At 42.0% G+C, this 20,443-nt stretch overlaps 1 long non-coding RNA gene across 1 annotated transcript; it reads right to left on the minus strand.

Annotated features, from left to right (window-relative positions):
• Positions 1-1,120: 1,120 nt before the first annotated feature.
• On the minus strand, positions 1,121-15,770 carry LOC103883729. Its single transcript, XR_002521586.2, has 5 exons — positions 15,501-15,770; positions 10,201-10,310; positions 5,158-7,614; positions 2,321-2,452; positions 1,121-1,389 (listed from the first exon to the last, which is right to left on the minus strand). It is a non-coding gene; the product is annotated as an uncharacterized LOC103883729 (long non-coding RNA).
• Positions 15,771-20,443: the final 4,673 nt, after the last annotated feature.

Genomic DNA, 20,443 nt, shown 5'->3' on the forward strand with positions numbered 1-20,443 from the left:
TTCACATTTAGGTGGGTGTCCTGTATTTTATCTGCCAAATCCAGGAACCCTGTTTGCATGTGCTTTCCTCTTTGCGTCACTCAAATTGCCCGTAATATAACAAATCTGAAAGTATCCATCACCTGGATTCATCAATTGCAAATAATCTTTCTTCATCTGTCCCATAGGTGGTTATGTTGGCCCCCAAGAAAGATAGGTCCATACGGACCCTGTGAATGTGATCTTGTTTGGAAAAAAGCTCTTTGCCGATGTAATGAAGTAAAAGAATTTGAGATGAGATCATCTTGGTATATCTGGATAGGCCCTGAATCCAATGACAATTATCCTCACAGCAGAGTGAAGAGAAGACACAACATGGCGAGGGTGAGGTGCAGGAAGAAAGAGGCAGCAATTAGAGCGATGTGGCCACTATCCATGAAAGTCCAGAAAGGCCAAGAGCCCCCAGAAGCTAGAAGATGCAGGGAAAGATTCCTGGAAAGCACTCCTAATCCAGGCACTCTGGCACAATGACACACCAGGGAAAAATGATTTTGCATATAGTTATTTGTATGTAATTCACATATACCATCTGTGTCTTGGCAGCCCTGGCCTGAGTAGCACTGAGGGAACTGAGGGAAGGCTCACGACTGGGGCCCCACAGAGCCTTAAGGAGCAGAGTGAGGATGAGCCAGGAACACCCGCCTATAAGGGACAACAGGGTGGCCTGAGAGAAGAGGGTGGGTCTGTTTGCTCTTCAATATTTCCTCACCTCCTAGAAAACTGAGGAATCCACAGCAGAAAGAATGGTTATTTTGCAAATGGTTAAGGAAGAACACTTTTATCAGAAATAAAATGACTGCAGGAAAAGAAGAAAATGTCTTTATGCCATTACCCAGTATGGTAACTCTTCTCCTGTGCATACCTGAAAATGTCAGGAGCGCATTTCTACATTGACATTTTAATAGATTGTATGACAAATGTTACAGGACAATTCTTGGAAAAGTAAACAAACCACGTAATCTACAGTATTTTTTTTACTGAACTTTTAATTTCACGAAAGTGGTAGGTTAGGAGGAGACTGGAAATCTGAATTCATATCAGATCCTAATGAAAAGAAATTAATTTTAACCAAATCAACAAATAGGAGTTTTATTATTTAATTAGCATGTGATTGGAAAGAGTTCATTAGCTTTACAACAGGAACAATCGATACTTAGGTAAAGTACTTTATTGCTGCAAAACTTTAGAATATGGGTCTTGCATGTTCTTGGCCTCCATGGGTGCTTTATTAAAACCCGAAAGTCTTCCTGGCTTCTTCTAAAGTTATCGCATCCATGGGAGGCTTCCTCGGGCTGCCAGGCTGTAGAAAATTCTTCACTGTGGGCAAGTTGCTGATTCTGGTTTTCAGGCCTGTAATTCACAAAGCACAGCCTCAGAGTGAAGCCAAGGCCTGCCACCACCATTTATACCGCCTGGGGAATCTGAGACCCTTCTACACAAAGACCAAGCAAGTCTGCGCCATCAGCACCAGCATGGAGGCAGAAACAGACATTGAGTGAGAAACAAAGATAAAAGGAAGAACGTGTAGCTCACTTGTATTTTCCCCAAAGATGTTGTTCAGTCAGATTTAAATCCACTCAGTCATCCCTATGTTTCTTCTTACATATTAATCCTATAGATTAGTGACTCTTGTATAAGACAAGAAAAATCAACGTGCCTGTGAGATATCAACACAGATCAGTCTCTAAGCAGAAGTAAAAATATGGGGAAATGAGTTGGAAAGGAAAATGTTATAGAAAATATTAAAGACAAACCGTGGGACCACCTTTTCTCAGTGAGCGATACAGTGTGTGGGACAGAGTGCTGGAGAGCTGTGCAGAGAGGAACACAATGTCTGACAGCAGGAGCCGGAGCCCAGGGAGAAAACCAGATGGAAAGGGCCCTGCTCAGACACACGTGGTGCGGGAAGACAAGGGGACGTGTGGGATAAAGGACATCACAGAGAACTCAGGAACAGAAACCACACTGAAATAGAGGGATGGAGAGAGATGCTGGGCGCTGGGTCGTTTCCATGATAAAAGACAAATGCTCTTCATGAGGTAGCATGCAGCACACATTTCATGAACGTAATAAGAATCTTTCCCTGCTTGTGAGGAACAAGACTTAACAAGAATCTTTCCCTGATTGTGAGGAATCAGGGCCTGGAAGCTCACTTTGGAGACATGAGGGCACTGAAGGCCTGGAGAAGGCTGGGTCAGAATGTGGCCAGTCCCAGGGCCCAGATATGAGATCCCAAGATGGGAGATGTGGGGCTGCCTCTCTGGGCTGTGAAATGGGTCACCTTCAGCAGAGGGAAGCTGGAGATAAGGCTGGAGTCAAGCTCTTCCACGTAGTAGAGAAGTTCCACCAGGTGAATGTCAGCCCGGCTCAGCTCGTTGCCAACAAGGTAATCTTGTCCGTGGCTCTTTCACACCTGGATAATTGGAGGAATCAGATCAGGAACACATGCACAATCAGGCTGGGGCCCCTGCTTCTTCCTGAGTTTCTCCAGCCTGACTCCCACCTCTGCTGCCTCACTGCATGGGTGGAGAGACCTGGAGCTTTCTCTATGTTCCCTGACTCATTGAGAGTAAGAAGTGTAGCTCTGCTAATTCCTTGGTTGGAGCCCAGGCTCTCATTTTCTCTTCTCATTCCACCTCACTGTGGCATCCACACCACCCACTTGGCTTGCATCTTCCACATGGGCCAGGGGCTCAGCACCTGCTACAACATGTTCTGGGTTCCCCAGACCCTACAACATGCAGCCCTGACTTTCAGGGCATGATTCTACACTCTGCTATCTCTCTCCAATATCTCTTGGGCAGTGACTCCACCTTCATGACGGCACTCTTCCCCCAGGAGGAGACTATATCAGAGTCCTCATTTCATTTCTCCTTCTATGCTTTCCTTATTTCCTGCTCTAGGATCTGAAGTAAACCTGGGTGAACTTGAATTCATCCCCTTTCTTGCAACATTGGCACTTACTGATTTCACTGTGTTATAATCTGCATGCCACAGTATCCAGGGTGAATTGCATTGATGTCTGCAACTTACTTTGAAATGCAAAAAAAAGAAAAATTGTGTTTGACTGAGGGAGACAGGGGTGGAGTGACTGCCACACGTGATAAAGCCCAGATGAGGAGATGTTAATTTTGCTGTCTAGGTGGTTAGTGTATATATGGTCTTAAAATATTTCTTTCAACTATTGTGAATACATAAAATGTTTCATAACAAAATTTTTAGTGATATGTGATATTTATTAAAATATTTCAGCACATTCACATCATAAATAATAAAATGAGAAAACATACAACATCACTGATTTAAGGTAACATTTTGGCAAATACCCTTTCAGACTGTGTATATATATCTAAGTGTAAATAATTACTTGATACATAAAGGAAATGCAACATCAAATGCTATATTGTAGCATACATAGTTCAGAGTCATATATCATGGGACTCTTTGGTAGAACCTGTGAAATTCTTCCTGACAGTCTATTTTTATACCATGCCTTGAGAGTCAAGTGCTCAATTAACATCAAGGAAGGCTTTTTGGACATGAAGGTCAATGTCCCACAAATGCATTATGTTATTGACTGAATGTTTATGTTTCCCCCAAATTCATATGTTGGGATCCTGACCCCCGATGTGATGCTGTTAGTAGGTGGGGCCTTCAGGAGTCATGGGGTGGAGCTCTCATGAATGACATTAGTCCCCTTATGAAAGGGACCTTAGAGAACTCCCTTGGCATGTTTGCCATGTGAGGACACAGTCAGAGATTGGTTGTCTATGAACCAAGGAACAGGCGCTCCCCAGATGTGGAATCTGCTGGCACATTGATCTTGTACTTCCCAGCCTACAGAGCTGTGAGATAGAAACATATGTTCTTTACCCAGTCTATGGTATTTTGTTATAGCAGCCAAACTGCTAAGACACCCTCTACCTCTTAGTGCCCTTATAGACTAAACAGCTTCCATCATGACCTTTGCAACACTCAAATATGCCAGCATTTGGTCAATAACTGCCAACTTTCCTAATTTTTGCCTCCACTATCAGTTTATGACCAAACACAGAAAGTAAATCTGACCAATCACATAGAAATTAATGCTTCTAGTTAGCCAGCTTATAGCATCTTCATGCCAACAACCTGCAATCAGGACATATGTTTTTTCACCATAAATCTCTCAGACTTTCCCGACTGCCTCTGAATCTCTGGCAAATTCAAGTGATGGTGTCTGACTTCCTTACTACAGCAAGCTCAAAATAAACACCTTTTGCGTATTCTCATTTGGTTTGTCTTCATTCACTTTCACAGTTTTTCTGGAGGTTGTGACAAGACATGGTCTATGTTGCCCATTGCCATGGACCCCAGCCTTCAACCAGGTGCAGTATCCACAAAGGCTCCTTGTGCCTTGTGGCAAGTCTGCACCTGGGCTGAACTCTTTTCTCTTTGCTTTGAGCTCTTTCACTTTTTATTCTCAGTTTGGACCTTGGTTTTTTATTGGTTCCCATCTGCTTACCATCCTTAATAGAACCAGGCCTTTTTTGCCTGTTTGTTTCTTTTCAGTCTTTTGTGGTACTGCTTTGTGTCATGCTATCAAGAAGCGTTGTTTGTCATTAAAAAAAAAAAAAAAGAGGCAGCACATAGGCATAGGCCCAGAAGCCTGTTTTTCAAGACAATCTCACAGTACACTGAGTTTGAGGTTCTCACTGGACCTCTGTCCATGTGTACAAACTCTTCTGTGGGTCATCCCTGAAACTAAAAGAAGTTCTTCACTCTTGGCTTTTGCTCTTGTCATTCTTTGAAATTGGCAGTGATCCAGGCAGAAGATTACAGTTTCTACTTGGGGCAGAGTACTGACTGTGACTTTAGGTTTTCTTTATTCCCATTAGGTGTTAATCCATACGGTTGGGTGAAAAAATCTCTTTTGTAGTTTGGAGGCTCAAATCATGTAGCCACTGAAAAGATAAAGACATGCCTAGGGCGAGAGATGGGACTCTGGAATACTGCACCTCAGCATACATGCCCAAGGCCCAGCCTGTTGCTGATCATAATGCCCCTGCCACGGTCCCGCCCACTCAAGGAAGGACCTAAATCACTCTGTGTTCTCTGTGGATGGAAGAACAGAAAATATACCGTACAGGGCTCTCTCCTTTATGTCTTTCCCATAGAGGTTGTATTTGCTGGCAATGTAGTTGAGAATGGCTCTGGTCTGTACCAGCTTCATCCCATCAATCTCAACTATTGGCACTTGCTGGAACATCAAACTTCCATCTTTAGAAAGAAGGAAAAAAAAAGGAGAGTGAGATGTCTATGAATCCCAGTCTTTCAGCGTGAAGAAATGTTCGCTGAAATGACTAAATTTATAAAACAGAAAAGAAATTATTGCCTGGTATAACCTCTCAAAGGAAATAGAATTTGTTTTTAGCTTCCTGTAGTCCTTCTTTTTCTTATTAATCTTCCTCTTGCCTTTTAACCTGTTATTTCATTTACGTTTTTATTCCTCATCCAGATACATAATAGGTCCCATGTATTTTTTGTGTTGGTGTATCTTCATGGATATTTTAGGAAGAAGTTGGGAGAGGCTGCTGCAAGCCCACCAGTCAGACGCCATTTAACATGGGAATTTTTCAAAGTAAATCTCATGGTGTAAAGACATTAAACACAGTTCTGAGAGAAGTTTCTATGTAGGCCCTTTGTGTGCTCTTTAATACCCCCACTGGACAGTGTGCACAGGGTGGGTGCTGTGTTCCTCACCCTACTGCTGCTGCCCTGGCTCATGTCCCTCCTCACCCTCTGACCTGGACTTCCAACCAATTCAACACTGTCTCATCATCTAAGCCTACAATGTTGCAAGAATATCAGCTTGTCAAATTAAAAAGAGAAATGAATTCAAGATGGACCTGTTTCAATTCCTTTCCTCCAATGCACGTCTGTGCCTGTCCTTAGATGGGGAGGGGTATATGTGGGATCCTGAACCAACCACAGCTCATTCACAGTGTCGAAAGCATGAAAGCAAGGAGAGGCCATTCTCAACTCACTGGGGATGGCTCCTCTAGCAAATACTTTAAGGGGTTTGGCCCTTTTAACCTGGAGAGAGTTGACAGACCTGCTCAAGGAGCCCCACCCTTTCTACTTTAACCACTTTTTTCCCTCTCCACCACCCCAACCACCACCTTTCACACACATAGACACGGCCTGGTATTAAAACCTTCAAGTGTACTTTCTACTAGATACCTTCGTCAGAGACATGTAGAGACTTGATCTTACCATTTCTTAACTTTTCCAGATCTTCTGCTGATTCTAGAAATTTCTCTTCAAACCAAAAGCAGAGTCAGTAAATGGGCTCCTGATAGGTCATTCCATAGCATTATAGACTTTTAACTTTGAATGGCTAATGTCTGGTAAACAATTTGGAGGCTATAAGATTTCTGAGTTTGGCAGTGCACACAGAGGGGTCTGGTCATGGCCATTGGGAAATTTAGACTAGATTCATCAAGAAAAAGGCATGGATCACAGCACATAGCCACTCAATCTTTTAGTTCACTTCATGTACACCCTGATCACTCCCATGTCCGTGATTAGGTCATGATTTGAGAGAGGATGTCACTGGAGTTAAGGGATCAGGCAGTTCTTCTAGTTTCGGTGTTGTCATATCATAGGAAACCATGTGTCTCCGGGTGAGATCAGACCACAGCCTTTGTGTCCCCAGTGTGGGCTATGCAATGGGCTAACAACTCTCAAAGATTCTGCCACCAAGGAACCTCTGTTGTAGTTTATATCACCCCACTTGTTAGGAGCCCTACTAAGCATGAGATAGGTCCTGCTGTTGCACAACTTTAACTCTTGCAACGATAATTTCCCCTCCTGGAGTAAATGGAACACAATAGAGTAGAATTCTCAATTTGAGGAAGGAATTAGGGTCCCCACAGTAATGTTATTTTTAATGAAAATCTCTGGTTTATGATATGGCTGTGTGGGTTTAATATCACTATTTTCATGTCCTGGCTTCTTGATTTTGGACACATTGTTGAATCTCTCTGTGTCTCAGTATCCTAACCTATGAAATGGATATACTTATGATGGTTTTGTTAAAGATTGGTATGAAAATTAAATTACAAAGTCATGCAAAGCACTTGGAAAAGTAGCAGGTATATAATAAATGCTCATTAAATATACGTTTTGGAACTCTGAGAGATGGCTGCTATTTCATAGCACCCTTTTCAAAAAACTTAAATCAAAGATCACTGAATATATACTCTCTTGTTGACCTGTGTCCAGTAATTTAAACTTTGAAATAAATTACACTTTGTCCTGAGAGTAGCTGGAATGGCAGCCAGCAAGGTTGTCTAAATCTGATCAGAAACTCTGAGTGGATGCAGGTATTTAATATAAATATGAAAATCAGTTATTACATAATGATGCAGTTGACTTAATAGGTAGAATTTTAAAAATAAAAGTTAAAGCAGATACTTACAAAGATTTTCAGGATTTCACGGTTAATATGATCTGATTCCAATCTTGGCTCTGCCTCATAATAGCTGTGTGATCTGGGAATCAGCACTTAACATCTTTAAGCGTTAGTTCCCTCATCTGCAAAATGGGCATAGAACGTTTTCTTAAGCGAATATTTTAATGTTTTCAAAATGCATCATACAGGGCTGCACCCACATACATCAAGTAATAAACAGTAGTGGTGTTTGAAGTGGCTAATTATGCTTTAATAGACTTCTTTATGGTGAAATGTCAGGAAATTGGGGGTTTCTAGCTTGCTCCGTGGAACAGAGTTGGTTGTGGATCTGTGATCACACAGGACCAGGATCTAGAAGTCATGGTGGGGCGGGGCGGGGCGGGGTGGGGGAGGGGTAGGCGGGGGCGGGAAGGGTGTGCCAGCAATTAATACAGCGTCCAGTTCAGGAAAAACCTTAGGAATGGTGGGTGGTCCTGGCAGGAGGGTGACCGAGGTGGGGTGGGGTTGGCAAGTGGGATGTGCTTGTGAGGCTGAGGACTGGGTTGTGATCATCAGCCTTAGGGCACTGAGACCCCAGAAGCCTGAGCAAGGGCTGCAGTGAGCCCTGCCCCCGCCTTCAAGTCAGACTGGAAGGAGACCAGGGAGCCTGGGTTCCTCCTTGCCTTGCCCCTCCCTCCCTCCTGCTGAACTCTTCCTGCCCGGGCTCTGAACGTATCCCTGAGCTGCAGAGCTGACGTCTGGGTAACAGTGAAACGAGGTATTCATTTGTATAAAAGAAAAAAGAAAAAAAAAAAAAAAAACCTGACAGTGTGTGGATTTTTTGTGTGCTTGTTTATTCGTAGGATTGAGAAAGGGTGAGGCTAAAGTCCCAAGCCTTCGTGAAGCAATGGAGAAAGTGCCGTCCCGAGGTTCAGTTCCACACGGCGCTGTAAGGCTGAAGGGGCTCACTGGAAGTTCCCCTCACAGGACACCACCTCACCTGAAACCCTCTTTTTCTGCTACCATCCAGGGGACAAGATCTCCTGAGTTTGTCCAAGACTCACTCCGGAAAACCCTCAGGCAGTTACTGAGGGACTCTGGTCCGGACTGGGAAGTGTTTTTCTCAGTGACACCTCTAGAGGGCAGCACTCAACGGAGTCCCAGAGACACCTCCCTGAATTTCCTCCTCAGAAGCTGGGTGGATGATCTGGTAACACTGAAGAATGCTTGGATGTTCTCCTGGAAGCTCCTGATTTTAATCACCTGTTTACTTGTCTCCATTCTTATAAATATATAGGCTACCCGAGGGCAGAGACTGAGTCTGTCTTGTTCACTCTCAACCTCCAGAACCTCACACAGAATCTGGCACTTAGTAGGTGCACAACAAAATAATCATTGAATTAATATTCTGAGTCTTTATCAGGTGAGTATGCAGTTTCACTTTACATTCACTTTCTAATTTTATGCCTTTTTATCCTCTTATTGTATAAATTTCTAACATGTATAAAAATAACACAAAAGTATAATGACCTTTCTTATATTCCTCACATAGAATCAATGATTATCAATGTTAGGGAAAAGAGTGAAACGCTGTAAAATATTTGAAGAGATTTATTCTGAGCCAAATATGAGTGACCAATGGCCCGTGATACAGTCCTCAGGAGATTCTGGGAACGTGTACTCAAGGTGATTGGGATATAGCTTAATTTTAGGGAGACATGAGACATCATTCAATTATAGAGATGTACGTTGGTTCAGTCCAGAAAGGCAGGACAACTGGAAGTGTGGGCTTCCAGGTTTTGTGTAGATTTAAAAATTTTCCAATTGGCAGTTGATTGAAAGAGTTATGATCTAAAGATCATAACTGGGATCAATAGAAAGGAATATCTGGGTTAGGATAATATGGGGGTGTGAAGACCAAAGTTTTATCATGCAGATGAGGCATCCCGGTAGCAGGCTTCAGAGAGAATAAATTGTGTCAGGTTGGTCCAAAAGTAATTACGGTTTTTGCCATTGAAAGTTATGTTTCTTATCAGACTTAGAGTCTGTTCTATCAGTAATTCCGAAAGAGAGGAGGGCATGTCCAATTCCCCACTTCCCATCATGGCCTAAATTGGTTTTTCAGGTTAGCTTAGTAATGCCCTTGCTGAGAAGAGGGTCCATTCAGATGGCTGGGTCTGGGGAAGAGGCTTAGAATTTTATATTTGGTTTACACCAACTAAAGCCAATGTGTTTTCACCTACGTGCCCACCCACTTTCTCCTTGTAATGATGTGAGGAAATCCCAGATACCATATATTTTATTCTTAGATACCTCAATGTGTTTCTCTAAAACAGAAGAATGGTTTTAAGTATAGCCATAGTACATTATCACACATGAAACATTAACAATAATTTTTTCATGACATCAAATATTCAATCAATATCTGTTTCTAACTGTTATATAAATGCCATTTTTTAAAATAGTTTGTTTAAATCCAAGTTCAGTTAAGGTTCACACATTTTGATTAGTTTCTTAAATGTATCTTAATGTTTGTGCTCTTAGATGAAAAGATATTTTAGCAATTTATTAGATCAAATTCATCATCTCTTTCTTAATAACTGGCAATTTTCATTTAAGGTACAACACTTGACAAGTCAGTTAGTAAGAAACATCTCATAGTTTCTGAGGGAAAAGTATCTGGTGAGGTCAATTTTAGATCCAATTTAAGATGACCTCTCAGAACCTACCTGTACTCCAGCTGCAGCTAGGCACCACTGGATGGACTCCATTCTGCCCCGTCCATTGTGGTAGTAGAGCTTGGGTTTCCCACCATGATAGCAGACTCCTGGAGGTTTCTCTAAGCATGAATGAATGAATGAATGAATGAATGAATGAATGAAGCCATCGAATAAAAAATGTTCATTAGGATGTATGGTTGAAAACCACCAACAATACCGAAAATGAATCTGCCTTCTTCATGACTGGGTTGGAGGAATTCCTGGAATGTTTTCTTGGCCCAAATTGTTACCCATCGGTGGCCATCCTCAGATTCTAGCAAACCAGTCTCACGTGCCCATTGGTTAAAGGTAACCATTCTCGTCATGCTAAGAGGTGAGAGTTTGTGGTAATAATGCATATATGGAAGGTAGCGGGAAGAGGAAGAATTCAAGAACTAATATTTGTTAAAAACATCCTGGCGATACTTCCCCAATGCTAGTCCCTTTTAATATGTTATATCTTTAATCCTCCTAAGTCCCATGAAATACCTATTAGTATCTCCATTTTTTGGTTAATGAAATGGAACACCAGAGAAGTGAAATGCAATGTCCACAATCACACTCTAGGTGGTGATAAACATGAAAATCCACACCCAGGACTAAAATGAAGGCAGATCTGGAACCCACCTAGGTGAAGGCCCTGGGAACCCAGGAAGTGACGAAGAAACGAGAGGATATCATGACAAGGAGGACCAGGAAGGAGCAAAGTCACTCTTCAGCTCTTTGGCTGTTAGGCTACTGATATGGTTTGGCTCTGTGTCCCCACCTAAATCTCGTCTCAAATTGTAATCCCCATAATCCCCACATGTTGAGGGATGGACCTGGTGGGAGGTGATTGGATCATGGAGGCGGTTTCCCCCATGCTGTTCTCCTGAGAGTGAGTTCTCACGAGATCTCTTGGTTTTATAAAGGGCAGTTCCCCCTTCTCCCTCTCTCTCTCTCTCTCTCTCTCTGCTGCTGCTGCCTTGGGAAGAGATGCCTGCTTCTGCTTCACCTTCCACCATGCCTGTAAGTTTCCTGAAACCTCCCCAGCCATGTGGAACTGTGAGTCAGCTAAAATTCTTTCCTTTATGAATTACTCAGGCTCAGGGAAGTTCTTTATAGCAGTGTAAAAATGGACTAATATAGCTACGTTTGATCAAAGGGAGAAATAGGGCCTCAGACTTGCTTAACTGTAACTATGAGATCCAAATTCTTAACAGACAGAGAATCATAATTTTCTTGATTCTCTTAGAATTCTATTTTCTACCTCTATAGGGTGCATTTTGTTTTGTAACCTGGAAAAAGAGATGCTGCATTAATTTTGCAGGGAATGGAAGGAGCTGGCATTTGTTCAATGTCAGTCACACACTGGCCATTCTTGCAAATTTATCTTCATTTTATTCTACAAAAATCACCTAAGGTGAGTGCTGTTGTTAATGTCATTTTACAGTTGAGAATACTGAGGTTTTTAGAGTAACTTGCCCAAAGTAAGTGGTGGATCTGGGATTCAAATCCATTGCTATTCAAAACCAAAGACTGGCTGGGCGCAGTGGCTCACACCTGTAATCCCAACACTTTGGGAGGCTGAGGTGGGTGGATCACCTGAAGTCAGGAGTTCGAGACCAGCCTGGCCACATTGGTGAAACCTTGTCTCCATTAAAAATACCAAAAAATTATCCAGGCATGGTGGCGTGCACCTGTAATTCCAGCTACTAAGGAGGCTGAGGCACAAGAACCGCTTGAACCCAGGAGGTAGAGGCTGCTGTAATCCAGCTTGGGCAACAGAGTGAGACTCTGTCTCAAAAAAGAAAAAAAAAAAAAAAGATTGGGACTTATTTTTTGTGTTAATGTCTCTCAAATACACATGGTAATCTTTCAGCAGACTGTGAAACCCAATACTTTAAAAATAAGATATAAAAGAATAAAAAATACCAGAGAGCATGACATATTGAAGAGTAAGTAATGTTTCATGAGTTTTTAGTTTCAGTTATATGTATGTTATGTGTATGGATGTTTGCGTGCGTGCAGCTCATTTTGGCCATTGCAAATGGTTAGAGATAAATTTATCGGGGCTTGTCAAGGAAGTTTGATAGCCTTTGCTCTCTCCTAGCCTGCTTGGGAGGTGGAACATAGCAGAGTATCAGAGAATGAAAACCGAGTCTACCGGGACAGACCATAAATAATTGTATCATGAGTTTGAATGGAAACACACAAGACTCATTAAAAGCAGGCATTCCAGTGCCAGGACTTAGGAACAGTGGGATTTTCTCTCCAAACCCCCAGCTCTGTTATAAAATATTAAGATTCTTCCTGCAAACTTTTGTGGTCGTCAAGGTTGGCATATTGGTACAAAAATATACTTGTCTTTACCAACAGATGTATTTCTAAAAAAGTATGTATGACTTGAATTTGGAAATCAAAATCTCTTAAATATCTACATTTTAAAATGTGGAACTCAGTCTAACTTTGAGAAAGTAAAGAATTCTTTGAACATACTTAATCAACTCATCTGTCTTGTAATTAGAGACTTTGCACATTGCACTTCCCTCTCATTGGAAATGCAAATAGCATGATTCAGCAGAAGGAAAGGGAGAGTGAACCTCACCCAGAGAGTGGGTGTGCCTGTTTAATTGTTATCAACTAGAGTTCACAGAGTGACTCAAGTCACACACTTGTACCCTTAGCCATTACTGAGGATCATGCTTCAAAGGGAAATGAATTGTTATCTTACATAGCATTTTATCATAATGCTCTTGCTTATAAGTAACATATCACCTTCCCAATATGAGGTTTCCAAAAGCCAGACCAAGACTGGGACAAACTTGACCACAGAGCTTTGCTGGGTGAACAGAATTTGAGAACCAGAGAGCTCAAAGATTTGCCATGAGTCACACACACGTGCTCCTCATTCATGGTCAATACCTAGGGAGTGTGTCTACCTTCTGCAACAACCCTGGGAAATGGCTCCTAATATCCTAATGAAAGATGGGCACACTGAGGTTCAAGAGCTAAAGTGACTGACCCACACACTGCACACTTGGTGCCTGTTGGGTCAGCCTGAACTCCTTCTAATTGCAGGTCCAGAGCTTTTCCACTCTACCCTATAAGCTGGCTCTGCTTCTGTCTGAGAAATTGTTTCGTATTTTCTCATTCAGACTCCATTAGCCAGCTAAAGGTTTAAAGGCGAGGGCAAGGGACAAACATCTGAATCTTGAGTTCCTTTCTGTTAGCAACTTTTCAGGAGCTTGATTAGAACAAAAAATTAATGGAAGTGTGCCTTTCCCTGATATGACAACCTAAAAACCTGAGTGAGTTGAGGACTAGTGTATTTACCTCAATTAGAAAATGAGCTTGTATTGAAAGAAATATAACCTATGATAATCCCAGTAGTAAATTAAAAGAGTTAGGTCTCTGGGTGGTCCTAATTACACTGTTTCTTGTCAGAGAGAAGGTAGACTGAGATAAACCACAACTCCTTCCATTATGGGGTTCATAAACTCAGCAGGCTCTCTGAATTCTGAGTTTAATTTTCTCTTTTCAAAATAGGGATTGTTGGCCAGGTGTGGTGGCTCACGCCTGTACTCCCAGCACTTTGGGAGGCCGAGATGGGCAGATCATTTAAGATCAGGAGTTCGAGACCAGCCAGGCTAACACGGTGAAACCCCATCTCTACTAAAAATAAAAAAATTAGCCAGGTGTGGTGGCGGGTGCCTGTAGTCCCAGCTGCTAGGGAGGCTGAGGCAGGAGAATTTCTTGAACCCGGGAGATGGAGGTACAGTGAGCTGAGATTGCACCACTGCACTCCAGCCTGGGTGACACAGAGAGATTCTTTCTAAAATAAACAAACAAAAAATAGGGATTTCCATACCTATTTTTGAGGGCTGTTGAGAAAGTTAAATGAAATAATTGATCTGGTTTGGCTCTGTGTCCCCACCCAAATCTCATCTCAAATTGTAATCTCTATAATCCCCTCATGTTGAGGAAGAGACCTAGTGGAGGTGATTGGATCTTGGGGGCGGTTTCCCCCATGCTGATCTCACGATAGTGAGTGAGTTCTCGTGAGATCTGATGGTTTTATAAGCGGTGGTTTCTCCTGCTCTCTCCTTTTCCTGCTGCGTTGTGAAGAAGGTACTTCCTTCTCCTTCACCTTCCACCATGATTGTTAAGTTTCCTTAGGCCTCCCCAGCCATGCAGAATTGTGAGTCAATTAAATCACTTTTCTTTATAAATTACCCAGTTTCGGGTGTTTTTTATAGCAGTGTGAAAACAGACTAATAAAATAATGTGCATAAAATTCATAATGGGAACTGAGTAATGACAGTGTCCTCCGACCCCCACTTCTTGGGATGTGGATGAGTCTCTCTGAACACATTGGGTAGTACCGGGGTCTCCTCTCTCTCTCTCTGTCTCTCTCAACCCATCAAGCTCTGGTAAAAAAAAGATTTTATGTATATCCAGATTTTTTTTCAAAGAAGTCATACAATGGGTGTTTTCCATAAAGCTCCTGTACAGAGGTTAATGATATTCACTAATCCAGTCAACCTGGGTGATACGGTTTGGCTGTGTCTCCATCCAGATCTCATCTTGAATTGTAGCTCTCATGATTCCTGCGTGTCACGGGAGGAACCCAGAGAGAGATAATTGACTCATGGGGGTGGATCTTTCCATGCTGTTCTGATAGTGAGTAAGCCTCGCGAGATCTGTAGGTTTTATAAAGGGGAGCTCCCCTGTACACACTCTCTTGCCTGCTGCCATGTAAGAGGTCCCTTTACTCTTCCTTCATCTTCTGCCATGACTGTGAGGCCTCCCACCCACGTGAAACTATGAGTCCATTAAACCTTTTTACTTTATAAGTGACTCAGTCTCAGGTATGTCTTTATTAGCAGCATGAGAACGGACTAATACACTGGATTAACAGGAAGTTTTCAGTGAAGGTTCAAGGAGGCCTGACCCGTCGTTAACACAGTCTTGCTTAACTCCTAGACTGCAGCAGACCCCTGGTTCCCAGGTTGTTTTATAACCTTGAAAAAGAGATAATTTATATCCCAGAAAAAGACTCCCATACCCTGCACTGGTGGGCCTCTCTCCTCAGACCAGGCCCAGTTACCACTCACCCCCTGCTCAGGGCAGTCTGAGCCTTTCCTACTGCCAGGCCCCCTTTGCATGAACTCCAGCCATGCATGTGGGAGCCCCACTGCCTCTCTCCAGCTATTCATAGCTCTTGAGCAGGTTCTCACTCTTAATACTTGATGAAAACAGTCACTTCTCTACACCATCCTGTTACTTACCTGAAATGCAGACATTTTGCTGATCCTTTCTCAATTCCTTGTTTCTGGAGTATTCGCCTCTTTTAAAAACAGTTTCAGTGTCTCAAGCAATGATGATGGCTTGTAGCAAAAAATATTTGGTCTGATTTGGTCCTTACTCTAAAGGGTTTAAATCTAGTCAGAAAAATAGTTTTGTGGGGCCGGGTGTGGTGGCTCATGCCTCTAATTGCAGCACTTTCAGAGGCCGAGACAGGTGATCACTTGAGCCCAGGAGTTCGAGACCAGCCTGCCCAACATGGTGAAACCTCATCTCTACCAAAAATGCCAAAAAAACAAAAAATTGCCTGGCATGGTGGCATGTGCCTGTAGTCCCAGCTACTGGGGAGGGTGAAGTGGGAGAATCACTTGAATCCAGGAGGTGGAGATTGAAGTGAGCCTAGATCATGCCACTGTACCCCACCCTGGGTGACAGAGCAAGACTGTCTCAAAAAAAAAAAGAGAGAAAAGAAAAAAGAAAAACAGGCTTGTGGACAACTAACAGAGCAGAATGTGCTCAGCAGTGACTTCATTTTAATAGGTTCCTGAAAATTCCAACCCAAGAATCATAATTCTCTTAGCCGAGCAAATCAGAGCAAGGGGAAAATGCTGCCAGACTCAGAAAAAGCTGAGGACCCAGTCTCTTCTGCCCAGGTGGGCTCCTTTTTTCCACAGTAGCATCTCAATCTGCAGGTCCAGTGGATTTTGTACCTCCCAAATGTCTGCTTTCCTACCCTTCAAAGTAGGATCACTCATCTGTATTTAAACATTGCTCTCTGTAACCTCTTGCAACTCTCATTTCAGCATCTTCTCACATGGGTGCTATATTTCTTTCCTGTGAATTATTTTATAGCTTGCATAGCTCTCAAATCTGGATCCAAAAAGAGGATCTCACTGAAACTCCTGGTCTTCCTTTTATAACATCTCCTGCCCCTCAATATTAAACATTTATTCCAGGCCATCGTCGACTCTTGTACTCTAATGACATCATACATTCTAGTCAGATGCCTTTTGGCGCTTCTTAAAAACTAGTTGCATGCTCGAATGACTATGTAGTTCTCCTATCAGGACTTCTGACTTTTAACACTTTGAGAAGTCATGCAGTCAAGTGATTCTAAACCAGGAGAGATTTTACTCCCCTATCCCATTCAGCAATGTCTGCAGACATTTTTGGTTGTCACAACTTGGGGGTACGTAGTGCTACAAGATCAGGTAGGTAGAGGCCAGTGATGCCTTGAAATGTCCTCTCATGCACAAGGCAGCTCTTGCACACAAATAATTACCCAACCCAAGGGGTGCCAAGGGTGAGAGACTTTTTCTTAGCTATTTTCTAGGTTTGTCATGAGTTGGTTGAACCCCAGAGAGAGAATGTGACTTCTCATCTCATTAATTAGTAGCAAAGACTAAATTAGATTCTAGTTTTCCTGACATTCAGAGACTAATTTATTCTAATAGGAATAGCACTGCTATACATTTTAGTGGTCACAGAGATTTCTCCAATTTCCACTTTCGAGCTTGCTTGATGTGAAAATTAAATAATATAGAAAAAATTAAATAGAAAAATTAAATAATAGAATCATGAAAATGGGTCAACCTGAGTCTGATTGTCAGACTCAATTTTCTGCAGTTCAAGCAGAATTACTAAAGAAATGGGATTGTTCCACTAAGTAGGCACAGAAGGAGTAAGGAAGGAGGAATTTGGAAAGAGCAGGGTTCTCGGACAAATGTTCAACTGGGCAAAGGACAAGGATTAACAAATAATCATTGAATCAGGATGTAAAAATTCACAAGAAGGGTATTCTTGATCTTAATTTTTTTCATCATAAATCTAGGTCATCTTGCTTTATAAAACTAAAAACTAAACATTCTACAGACTTAGATTAACCTGCAAGTTCTACACAGTGGCTCACAGAAGATTTGCCTGCCCTTTGGAGCATAACAACCTTAAAGTAATATTGAAAAGTCAGTGGCGTCAACACTTGGCAACAAATCACAAAGCACTTCCGGAAGCAAGCACGAATGTGTGTGATATCTACCATCAAATTGTAAATTACAATTGTGTTTGGTAGGTATTGGTGGCTCTTTTCTCAGCAGAAGATGGAGGTTTGGAGAAACAATTGCAGACATGGCACTGTGCAGATACATGTCCCTTTCACTGGTCATTGGGAATCCCAGGTCTGTGATCTTGCCAAATTTTCATTCACAACAATTGTGTATTGACTATTTGTCTAGAGAAAGCAACTTTGGCACAAACACCTGTGTTTCCTCTGGCACTGCTCATATTCTCAGATTATCTAAAATGGCACCATTGCTTTTTTTTTTTTTACCTTAGATCATTAACTTTTTTCCCATTATTATATACTCATGCCCTAGTTTTATAAATTCTTCATTTTTACATTTCTGTAATGATCGTGAACGTTATCAGAAACAAAATGAAGTTACTAATGTTAAGAAAACCTTGACAAAAACAGAGGTGAAAAAGCCATGAAGACAAGGTTTTCATTCTTTTATGTCAGATAAGAAAAAAGTTACAAAAAACATAATCTTGCACAAAGGTTATCACAGCATTATACAAAAAACTTCTGCAAGGACATCTGACCAGCAACTGCCAGTTCAAACTTGGCCTGACGTCACCCTTGTTATTGATGTTTGTAGTGAATGATAAGTATTTTTAAAATTTCTTTAATCCTTTTCATTGTTTTCTTAAAAAACCTTTGTCTTCCTTTATCTCCCTAAGTATATGCGTGGTTTACTATGTAATTTACTCATTACAAAACTTTATTCCCAAATAAGTATCTTTTATTTTAGAGTCTCTGTTTATTGAGTTGACACGATGTATCCAAAAGCAGCTGAATGCACAACTCGAACTCTCATCCAAGCACCCAAAGAAGGCACTGATGTGAGTGTTAAACAGATTTGTTTTTATTGTGCGAAGGATACATTTAAAAGTACTTCTCTGGTGACCTAGATGAGAGGATATGAGGCAGTGTGAGAAGATTTACAAGATCAGTGCTTAGTTTGTTAAAGGCTGTCACGCTCATAGTTCAACAGCTTAATTTAAGGTCCTAATGCGTTTATAAGCTACATGTTCCTTTCCATAGCTCCCTCCCATTGAAAGAGATACAGTCAATTTAGCGAAAAGCCACTCCCACAAGTTTCAGGGTCACAGGACTGCCTACTAGATTCTAAGAAAAATGGCAAGTCATCCTCTTATCACAAGGTAACTGGTTAATATGTTCCTTTTCAGGGTTGGCAATAAAAGTTTAACAAAACATTTCAGCAGATTTTGCTCTCTTTACAAGTCAGCAGAAACTGGCTTTTTGAAGGTGCTCACTTTTCATGACTTGAATGTAAGGACTAAGGCAGATGAGAAATCTCTGCTGGGAGCATAGCTGGGAAGGGATGTCCGTGAAGGGCAGGTTGATGGCCCTCTGGAAGGCTTCTCTTACTAGGTTGCCACATAAAGTGCAGGGAACCCAGGAAAATGTGCAATTCAGGCAAATAATCAATATCTTTTTAGTATAAGTACGTCCCAAGCACTGTAGATAATATGATTATACAAAAATAGTATTGATTGTTCATCTGAATTTCATATTTGCTTGGGTGTCTTATATTTTAGCTGCCAAATCTAGCCACCCTATTTGCATACTCTTTCCTCTCTGCATCACTCAGGTCATCCTTCCTGACCTCTGGGCCTTTGCACATGGTAATTGTCCTGACTGGAATGCACTACTTTCACCTACTACAGTATTTTCTCTACTGTGTCTTCTTACCCTACGCTGTTTTCACGTGACGTATTCAATATCAGCTTCCCCACTAGACCCTGAGCTCCTGAGGGAAAAGCCTTCTTCCCCTTGTTTAATTCCATTCCTCATTGTCTGGCACAAAACCTAGTCATTGTAGGAGCTCCTAAAATATGAAAGTTTTTAAATTTACATGGAAAAATTCTAGCAAATACAAAAGTAGACAGAATAACATAACAAAGTTGAAAGTACCCATGACCTGGATTCACCAATTGACAAAAACCTTTCTTCATCTACACCATGCAGTGGGTTATGTTGGCCACCACAGAAGATAGGTCCATATCCAAGCCCCTGGGTCCTGTAAATATGACCGTATTTGGAAAAAGGCTCTTTGCAGATGAAGTTAAGGAACCTGAGATGAGACCATCCCGGTATATCTAAATAGGCCCTAAATCCAATAAGAAGTGTACCCACAACAGAGAAGACAGACACACAGAGGGTGAGGTGCTGGAAGCCCCATGCAGAAAGTAGAGTGATGTGGCCAAGATCCAAGAAAGTCCAGAAATGTCAACAGCCCCCAGAAGCTGTAAGAGGCAGGGAAGGATTGTTCCCTAGAGCTTCCAGGGGAATGTGGCCCTCACAACTTGACTTCAGATTTCTTGGCCTTCAGAATTTCTGTTGTTTCAAGCCACCTTGTTTGTAGGAATCTGTGACAGGAGCCACAAGAAAACAGTACAAACTTCCATGTACTCCCCCCACTACCAAGGGACTCTTTTGAAGCAATTTCCAGACGGCATATCATTTCTTCAGTAAATACTAGTATTTATCTCTAGAAAGGAAGAACTACTTGTTGAAACATGATCACACAATTCTCTTATCATATTAAAATTCTATAATTTCCTAGATTCATCAAAGCTTCAGCATTCTAGTTCATGTAAGTGTCCCATACCCGCGCTCACAGTGCAAGGGAGCAGACACAGTGGCCCTCAGGTGTTGTTAGAGGCTCAATGGGGCTGTGAGGAGGGCACAGAGAACAGCCCAACGCTCCTGAAAAGCAACAGGGTAGACTTAATTGTGGCCACTGGGAAGGAGCTTGCCAGGCAGGGCTAGCAAATGCACCCAGGCAGGAAGGCAAGAGGCCCCACCATGCTCAGAGGGTTGATTGGGCTGAAGATCAGGGAGTGA

The sequence above is a fragment of the Papio anubis genome, chromosome 6 (genome assembly GCF_008728515.1).
Source record: "Papio anubis isolate 15944 chromosome 6, Panubis1.0, whole genome shotgun sequence".
Taxonomy (NCBI): Eukaryota; Metazoa; Chordata; class Mammalia; order Primates; family Cercopithecidae; genus Papio; species Papio anubis.